The sequence below is a fragment of the Columba livia genome, unplaced genomic scaffold, assembly GCF_036013475.1.
Source record: "Columba livia isolate bColLiv1 breed racing homer unplaced genomic scaffold, bColLiv1.pat.W.v2 Scaffold_105, whole genome shotgun sequence".
NCBI lineage: Eukaryota > Metazoa > Chordata > Aves > Columbiformes > Columbidae > Columba > Columba livia.
Window position 1 is genome coordinate 1,896,914 of NW_027043010.1, and position 10,005 is coordinate 1,906,918.

Genomic DNA, 10,005 nt, shown 5'->3' on the forward strand with positions numbered 1-10,005 from the left:
CAATCTGCTGGCAGTACAAAAAAATAAGCTGCAGATCTCCTTAGGCTGAGTCATGGTGCTTTGGGGCAGGGACCATGCATATCATGGGAATATTTCACAGTTTCTGCTCTGTTTTCAGTGTATGACACCAAAACACCCACCTGATGACATCCTTTCAAGAGCAAAGGCAGCAATTTGCAGAATTCCGCTTCTTAGGGGAAGTGAGAAATTGCTGAGCTGACACCAAGTCCTGCAGTGTCCCTGTCACCTGCAGAGCCACCGCATCCTCGCCACGGTAGCGGGCATTGTGACAAAGGTTCTATGTCAGCTGGGTGTGGCAGCCAGGCGCCTCCTAGGGGATGGGGAGCCTGTCAGCCCCGGGCCTGTCACTGCCTGGTGTCCCTGCTGCCACCAGCCAGGCCTCTGAAAACTTGTCAAACCATGCCCAGACTTGGGGCCAGTTTGGCCCAAAGTCTCCAAGAGACAAGTCGGGAAGAAAGGTATGGGACAGAGGGAGAAAGGGAAGGGAGCAGGAGAAAGGGAAGGAAGAATAAAAAGTAGTGTTGGGCTGCAGGAGTGAGATGGAGGAATTGCAAGAAAAGAGGCAGGAAGCAGGAGAGTGAGAGAAAAGGAAAGAAGAGACATGCAGCCAGACGAGGGCTTAGTGAGAGAGGATGGGACAGAGAACAGGATGAGAAGGAAAGAAGGCAAGGCTGGGACAGGCAAGGACAGGCAAGGCAAGGCTAGGCTGCAGGACATGTTTTTGCTTTATAGTTTTTAGCACTTTCGTCTTCACACGAGGAGGAAAGCCATAAGACCGTATGGATTAGGCCCAAGCAAAAACCCCAGCTACTTGAGACACTTAGACTAAGCCTAAAATACCAAGATCTCTCCATAAGGATGGTTTTTATACTGTACTTCCACAATCTGCTGGCAGTACAAAAAAATAAGCTGCAGATCTCCTTAGGCTGAGTCATGGTGCTTTGGGGCAGGGACCATGCATATCATGGGAATATTTCACAGTTTCTGCTCTGTTTTCAGTGTATGACACCAAAACACCCACCTGATGACATCCTTTCAAGAGCAAAGGCAGCAATTTGCAGAATTCCGCTTCTTAGGGGAAGTGAGAAATTGCTGAGCTGACACCAAGTCCTGCAGTGTCCCTGTCACCTGCAGAGCCACCGCATCCTCGCCACGGTAGCGGGCATTGTGACAAAGGTTCTATGTCAGCTGGGTGTGGCAGCCAGGCGCCCCCTAGGGGATGGGGAGCCTGTCAGCCCCGGGCCTGTCACTGCCTGCTGTCCCTGCTGCCACCAGCCAGGCCTCTGAAAACTTGTCAAACCATGCCCAGACTTGGGGCCAGTTTGGCCCAAAGTCTCCAAGAGACAAGTCGGGAAGAAAGGTATGGAGCAGAGGGAGAAAGCGAAGGGAGCAGGAGAAAGGGAAGGAAGAATAAAAAGTAGTGTTGGGCTGCAGGAGTGAGATGGAGTAATTGCAAGAAAAGAGGCAGGAAGCAGGAGAGTGAGAGAAAAGGAAAGAAGAGACATGCAGCCAGACGAGGGCTTAGTGAGAGAGGATGGGACAGAGAACAGGATGAGAAGGAAATAAGGCAAGGCTGGGACAGGCAAGGACAGGCAAGGCAAGGCTAGGCTGCAGGACATGTTTTTGCTTTATAGTTTTTAGCACTTTCGTCTTCAGACGAGGAGGAAAGCCATAAGACCGTATGGATTAGGCCCAAGCAAAAACCCCAGCTACTTGAGACACTTAGACTAAGCCTAAAATACCAAGATCTCTCCATAAGGATGGTTTTTATACTGTACTTCCACAATCTGCTGGCAGTACAAAAAAATAAGCTGCAGATCTCCTTAGGCTGAGTCATGGTGCTTTGGGGCAGGGACCATGCATATCATGGGAATATTTCACAGTTTCTGCTGTGTTTTCAGTGTATGACACCAAAACACCCACCTGATGACATCCTTTCAAGAGCAAAGGCAGCAATTTGCAGAATTCCGCTTCTTAGGGGAAGTGAGAAATTGCTGAGCTGACACCAAGTCCTGCAGTGTCCCTGTCACCTGCAGAGCCACCGCATCCTCGCCACGGTAGCGGGCATTGTGACAAAGGTTCTATGTCAGCTGGGTGTGGCAGCCAGGCGCCCCCTAGGGGATGGGGAGCCTGTCAGCCCCGGGCCTGTCACTGCCTGGTGTCCCTGCTGCCACCAGCCAGGCCTCTGAAAACTTGTCAAACCATGCCCAGACTTGGGGCCAGTTTAGCCCAAAGTCTGCAAGAGACAAGTCGGGAAGAAAGGTATGGGACAGAGGGAGAAAGCGAAGGGAGCAGGAGAAAGGGAAGGAAGAATAAAAAGTAGTGTTGGGCTGCAGGAGTGAGATGGAGGAATTGCAAGAAAAGAGGCAGGAAGCAGGAGAGTGAGAGAAAAGGAAAGAAGAGACATGCAGCCAGACGAGGGCTTAGTGAGAGAGGATGGGACAGAGAACAGGATGAGAAGGAAAGAAGGCAAGGCTGGGACAGGCAAGGACAGGCAAGGCAAGGCTAGGCTGCAGGACATGTTTTTGCTTTATAGTTTTTAGCACTTTCGTCTTCAGACGAGGAGGAAAGCCATAAGACCGTATGGATTAGGCCCAAGCAAAAACCCCAGCTACCTGAGACACTTAGACTAAGCCTAAAATACCAAGATCTCTCCATAAGGATGGTTTTTATACTGTACTTCCACAATCTGCTGGCAGTACAAAAAAATAAGCTGCAGATCTCCTTAGGCTGAGTCATGGTGCTTTGGGGCAGGGACCATGCATATCATGGGAATATTTCACAGTTTCTGCTGTGTTTTCAGTGTATGACACCAAAACACCCACCTGATGACATCCTTTCAAGAGCAAAGGCAGCAATTTGCAGAATTCGGCTTCTTAGGGGAAGTGAGAAATTGCTGAGCTGACACCAAGTCCTGCAGTGTCCCTGTCACCTGCAGAGCCACCGCATCCTCGCCACGGTAGCGGGCATTGTGACAAAGGTTCTATGTCAGCTGGGTGTGGCAGCCAGGCGCCCCCTAGGGGATGGGGAGCCTGTCAGCCCCGGGCCTGTCACTGCCTGGTGTCCCTGCTGCCACCAGCCAGGCCTCTGAAAACTTGTCAAACCATGCCCAGACTTGGGGCCAGTTTGGCCCAAAGTCTGCAAGAGACAAGTCGGGAAGAAAGGTATGGGACAGAGGGAGAAAGCGAAGGGAGCAGGAGAAAGGGAAGGAAGAATAAAAAGTAGTGTTGGGCTGCAGGAGTGAGATGGAGGAATTGCAAGAAAAGAGGCAGGAAGCAGGAGAGTGAGAGAAAAGGAAAGAAGAGACATGCAGCCAGACGAGGGCTTAGTGAGAGAGGATGGGACAGAGAACAGGATGAGAAGGAAATAAGGCAAGGCTGGGACAGGCAAGGACAGGCAAGGCAAGGCTAGGCTGCAGGACATGTTTTTGCTTTATAGTTTCTAGCACTTTCGCCCTCAGACGAGGAGGAAAGCCATAAGACCGTATGGATTAGGCCCAAGCAAAAACCCCAGCTACTTGAGACACTTAGACTAAGCCTAAAATACCAAGATCTCTCCATAAGGATGGTTTTTATACTGTACTTCCACAATCTGCTGGCAGTACAAAAAAATAAGCTGCAGATCTCCTTAGGCTGAGTCATGGTGCTTTGGGGCAGGGACCATGCATATCATGGGAATATTTCACAGTTTCTGCTCTGTTTTCATTGTATGACACCAAAACACTCACCTGATGACATCCTTTCAAGAGCAAAGGCAGCAATTTGCAGAATTCCGTTTCTTAGGGGAAGTGAGAAATTACTGAGCTGACACCAAGTCCTGCAGTGTCCCTGTCACCTGCAGAGCCACCGCATCCTCGCCACGGTAGCGGGCATTGTGACAAAGGTTCTATGTCAGCTGGGTGTGGCAGCCAGGCGCCCCCTAGGGGATGGGGAGCCTGTCAGCCCCGGGCCTGTCACTGCCTGCTGGCCCTGCTGCCACCAGCCAGGCCTCTGAAAACTTGTCAAACCATGCCCAGACTTGGGGCCAGTTTGGCCCAAAGTCTCCAAGAGACAAGTCGGGAAGAAAGGTATGGGACAGAGGGAGAAAGCGAAGGGAGCAGGAGAAAGGGAAGGAAGAATAAAAAGTAGTGTTGGGCTGCAGGAGTGAGATGGAGGAATTGCAAGAAAAGAGGCAGGAAGCAGGAGAGTGAGAGAAAGGGAAAGAAGAGACATGCAGCCAGACGAGGGCTTAGTGAGAGAGGATGGGACAGAGAACAGGATGAGAAGGAAATAAGGCAAGGCTAGGACAGGCAAGGACAGGCAAGGCAAGCCTAGGCTGCAGGACATGTTTTTGCTTCATAGTTTCTAGCACATTCGTCTTCAGACGAGGAGGAAAGCCATAAGACCGTATGGATTAAGCCCAAGCAAAAACCCCAACTACTTGAGACACTTAGACTAAGCCTAAAATACCAAGATCTGTCCATAAGGATGGTTTTTATACTGTACTTCCACAATCTGCTGGCAGTACAAAAAAATAAGCTGCAGATTTCCTTAGGCTGAGTCATGGTGCTTTGGGGCAGGGACCATGCATATCATGGGAATATTTCACAGTTTCTGCTCTGTTTTCAGTGTATGACACCAAAACACCCACCTGATGACATCCTTTCAAGAGCAAAGGCAGCAATTTGCAGAATTCCGCTTCTTAGGGGAAGTGAGAAATTGCTGAGCTGACACCAAGTCCTGCAGTGTCCCTGTCACCTGCAGAGCCACCGCATCCTCGCCACGGTAGCGGGCATTGTGACAAAGGTTCTATGTCAGCTGGGTGTGGCAGCCAGGCGCCCCCTAGGGGATGGGGAGCCTGTCAGCCCCGGGCCTGTCACTGCCTGCTGGCCCTGCTGCCACCAGCCAGGCCTCTGAAAACTTGTCAAACCATGCCCAGACTTGGGGCCAGTTTGGCCCAAAGTCTGCAAGAGACAAGTCGGGAAGAAAGGTATGGGACAGAGGGAGAAAGCGAAGGGAGCAGGAGAAAGGGAAGGAAGAATAAAAAGTAGTGTTGGGCTGCAGGAGTGAGATGGAGGAATTGCAAGAAAAGAGGCAGGAAGCAGGAGAGTGAGAGAAAAGGAAAGAAGAGACATGCAGCCAGACGAGGGCTTAGTGAGAGAGGATGGGACAGAGAACAGGATGAGACGGACATAAGGCAAGGCTAGGACAGGCAAGGACAGGCAAGGCAAGGCTAGGCTGCAGGACATGTTTTTGCTTTATAGTTTCTAGCACATTCGTCTTCAGACGAGTAGGAAAGCCATAACACCGTATGGATTAGGCCCAAGCAAAAACCCCAGCTACTTGAGACACTTAGACTTAACCTAAAATAGGAAGATATCTCCATAAGGATGGTTTTTATACTGTACTTCCACAATCTGCTGGCAGTACAAAAAAATAAGCTGCAGATCTCCTTAGGCTGAGTCATGGTGCTTTGGGGCAGGGACCATGCATATCATGGGAATATTTCACAGTTTCTGCTCTGTTTTCAGTGTATGACACCAAAACACCCACCTGATGACATCCTTTCAAGAGCAAAGGCAGCAATTTGCAGAATTCCGCTTCTTAGGGGAAGTGAGAAATTACTGAGCTGACACCAAGTCCTGCAGTGTCCCTGTCACCTGCAGAGCCACCGCATCCTCGCCACGGTAGCGGGCATTGTGACAAAGGTTCTATGTCAGCTGGGTGTGGCAGCCAGGCGCCCCCTAGGGGATGGGGAGCCTGTCAGCCCCGGGCCTGTCACTGCCTGGTGTCCCTGCTGCCACCAGCCAGGCCTCTGAAAACTTGTCAAACCATGCCCAGACTTGGGGCCAGTTTGGCCCAAAGTCTCCAAGAGACAAGTCGGGAAGAAAGATATGGGACAGAGGGAGAAAGCGAAGGGAGCAGGAGAAAGGGAAGGAAGAATAAAAAGTAGTGTTGGGCTGCAGGAGTGAGATGGAGGAATTGCAAGAAAAGAGGCAGGAAGCAGGAGAGTGAGAGAAAAGGAAAGAAGAGACATGCAGCCAGACGAGGGCTTAGTGAGAGAGGATGGGACAGAGAACAGGATGAGAAGGACATAAGGCAAGGCTAGGACAGGCAAGGACAGGCAAGGCAAGGCTAGGCTGCAGGACATGTTTTTGCTTCATAGTTTCTAGCACATTCGTCTTCAGACGAGGAGGAAAGCCATAAGACCGTATGGATTAGGCCCAAGCAAAAACCCCAACTACTTGAGACACTTAGACTAAGCCTAAAATACCAAGATCTCTCCATAAGGACAGTTTTTATACTGTACTTCCACAATCTGCTGGCAGTACAAAAAAATAAGCTGCAGATTTCCTTAGGCTGAGTCATGGTGCTTTAGGGCAGGGACCATGCATATCATGGGAATATTTCACAGTTTCTGCTCTGTTTTCAGTGTATGACACCAAAACACCCACCTGATGACATCCTTTCAAGAGCAAAGGCAGCAATTTGCAGAATTCCGCTTCTTAGGGGAAGTGAGAAATTGCTGAGCTGACACCAAGTCCTGCAGTGTCCCTGTCACCTGCAGAGCCACCGCATCCTCGCCACGGTAGCGGGCATTGTGACAAAGGTTCTATGTCAGCTGGGTGTGGCAGCCAGGCGCCCCCTCGGGGATAGGGAGCCTGTCAGCCCCGGGCCTGTCACTGCCTGGTGTCCCTGCTGCCACCAGCCAGGCCTCTGAAAACTTGTCAAACCATGCCCAGACTTGGGGCCAGTTTGGCCCAAAGTCTCCAAGAGACAAGTCGGGAAGAAAGATATGGGACAGAGGGAGAAAGCGAAGGGAGCAGGAGAAAGGGAAGGAAGAATAAAAAGTAGTGTTGGGCTGCAGGAGTGAGATGGAGGAATTGCAAGAAAAGAGGCAGGAAGCAGGAGAGTGAGAGAAAAGGAAAGAAGAGACAGTCAGCCAGACGAGGGCTTAGTGAGAGAGGATGGGACACAGAACAGGATGAAAAGGAAATAAGGCAAGGCTAGGACAGGCAAGGACAGGCAAGGCAAGGCTAGGCTGCAGGACATGTTTTTGCTTTATAGTTTCTAGCACATTCGTCTTCAGACGAGGAGGAAAGCCATAAGACCGTATGGATTAGGCCCAAGCAAAAACCCCAGCTACTTGAGACACTTAGACTAAGCCTAAAATACCAAGATCTCTCCATAAAGATGGCTTTTATACTGTACTTCCACAATCTGCTGGCAGTACAAAAAAATAAGCTGCAGATCTCCTTAGGCTGAGTCATGGTGCTTTGGGGCAGGGACCATGCATATCATGGGAATATTTCACAGTTTCTGCTCTGTTTTCAGTGTATGACTCCAAAACACCCACCTGATGACATGCTTTCAAGAGCAAAGGCAGCAATTTGCAGAATTCCGCTTCTTAGGGGAAGTGAGAAATTCCTGAGCTGACACCAAGTCCTGCAGTGTCCCTGTCACCTGCAGAGCCACCGCATCCTCGCCACGCTAGCGGGCATTGTGACAAAGGTTCTATGTCAGCTGGGTGTGGCAGCCAGGCGCCCCCTAGGGGATGGGGAGCCTGTCAGCCCCGGGCCTGTCACTGCCTGGTGTCCCTGCTGCAACCAGCCAGGCCTCTGAAAACTTGTCAAACCATGCCCAGACTTGGGGCCAGTTTGGCCCAAAGTCTCCAAGAGACAAGTCGGGAAGAAAGATATGGGACAGAGGGAGAAAGCGAAGGGAGCAGGAGAAAGGGAAGGAAGAATAAAAAGTAGTGTTGGGCTGCAGGAGTGAGATGGAGGAATTGCAAGAAAAGAGGCAGGAAGCAGGAGAGTGAGAGAAAAGGAAAGAAGAGACATGCAGCCAGACGAGGGCTTAGTGAGAGAGGATGGGACAGAGAACAGGATGAAAAGGAAATAAGGCAAGGCTAGGACAGGCAAGGACAGGCAAGGCAAGGCTAGGCTGCAGGACATGTTTTTGCTTTATAGTTTCTAGCACATTCTTCTTCAGACTAGGAGGAAAGCCATAAGACCGTATGGATTAGGCCCAAGCAAAAACCCCAGCTACTTGAGACACTTAGACTAAGCCTAAAATAGGAAGATCTCTCCATAAGGATGGTTTTCATACTGTACTTCCACAATCTGCTGGCAGTACAAAAAAATAAGCTGCAGATCTCCTTAGGCTGAGTCATGGTGCTTTGGGGCAGGGACCATGCACATCATGGGAATATTTCACAGTTTCTGCTCTGTTTTCAGTGTATGACTCCAAAACACCCACCTGATGACATCCTTTCAAGAGCAAAGGCAGCAATTTGCAGAATTCCGCTTCTTAGGGGAAGTGAGAAATTGCTGAGCTGACACCAAGTCCTGCAGTGTCCCTGTCACCTGCAGAGCCACCGCATCCTCGCCACGGTAGCGGGCATTGTGACAAAGGTTCTATGTCAGCTGGGTGTGGCAGCCAGGCGCCCCCTAGGGGATGGGGAGCCTGTCAGCCCCGGGCCTGTCACTGCCTGCTGTCCCTGCTGCCACCAGCCAGGCCTCTGAAAACTTGTCAAACCATGCCTAGACTTGGGGCCAGTTTGGCCCAAAGTCTCCAAGAGACAAGTCGGGAAGAAAGATATGGGACAGAGGGAGAAAGCGAAGGGAGCAGGAGAAAGGGAAGGAGGAATAAAAAGTAGTGTTGGGCTGCAGGAGTGAGATGGAGGAATTGCAAGAAAAGAGGCAGGAAGCAGGAGAGTGAGAGAAAAGGAAAGAAGAGACATGCAGCCAGACGAGGGCTTAGTGAGAGAGGATGGGACAGAGAACAGGATGAGAAGGAAAGAAGGCAAGGCTGGGACAGGCAAGGACAGGCAAGGCAAGGCTAGGCTGCAGGACATGTTTTTGCTTTATAGTTTCTAGCACATTCTTCTTCAGACTAGGAGGAAAGCCATAAGACCGTATGGATTAGGCCCAAGCAAAAACCCCAGCTACTTGAGACACTTAGACTAAGCCTAAAATAGGAAGATCTCTCCATAAGGATGGTTTTCATACTGTACTTCCACAATCTGCTGGCAGTACAAAAAAATAAGCTGCAGATCTCCTTAGGCTGAGTCATGGTGCTTTGGGGCAGGGACCATGCATATCATGGGAATATTTCACAGTTTCTGCTCTGTTTTCAGTGTATGACACCAAAACACCCACCTGATGACATCCTTTCAAGAGCAAAGGCAGCAATTTGCAGAATTCCGCTTCTTAGGGGAAGTGAGAAATTGCTGAGCTGACACCAAGTCCTGCAGTGTCCCTGTCACCTGCAGAGCCACCGCATCCTCGCCACGGTAGCGGGCATTGTGACAAAGGTTCTATGTCAGCTGGGAGTGGCAGCCAGGCGCCCCCTAGGGGATGGGGAGCCTGTCAGCCCCGGGCCTGTCACTGCCTGGTGTCCCTGCTGCCACCAGCCAGGCCTCTGAAAACTTGTCAAACCATGCCCAGACTTGGGGCCAGTTTGGCCCAAAGTCTCCAAGAGACAAGTCGGGAAGAAAGATATGGGACAGAGGGAGAAAGCGAAGGGAGCAGGAGAAAGGGAAGGAAGAATAAAAAGTAGTGTTGGGCTGCAGGAGTGAGATGGAGGAATTGCAAGAAAAGAGGCAGGAAGCAGGAGAGTGAGAGAAAAGGAAAGAAGAGATATGCAGACAGACGAGGGCTTAGTGAGAGAGGATGGGACACAGAACAGGATGAGACGGACATAAGGCAAGGCTAGGACAGGCAAGGACAGGCAAGGCAAGGCTAGGCTGCAGGACATGTTTTTGCTTTATAGTTTCTAGCACATTCGTCTTCAGACGAGGAGGAAAGCCATAAGACCGTGTGGATTAGGCCCAAGCAAAAACCCCAGCTACTTGAGACACTTAGACTAAGCCTAAAATACCAAGATCTCTCCATAAGGATGGTTTTTATACTGTACTTCCACAATCTGCTGGCAGTACAAAAAAATAAGCTGCAGATCTCCTTAGGCTGAGTCATGGTGCTTTGGGGCAGGGACCATGCATATC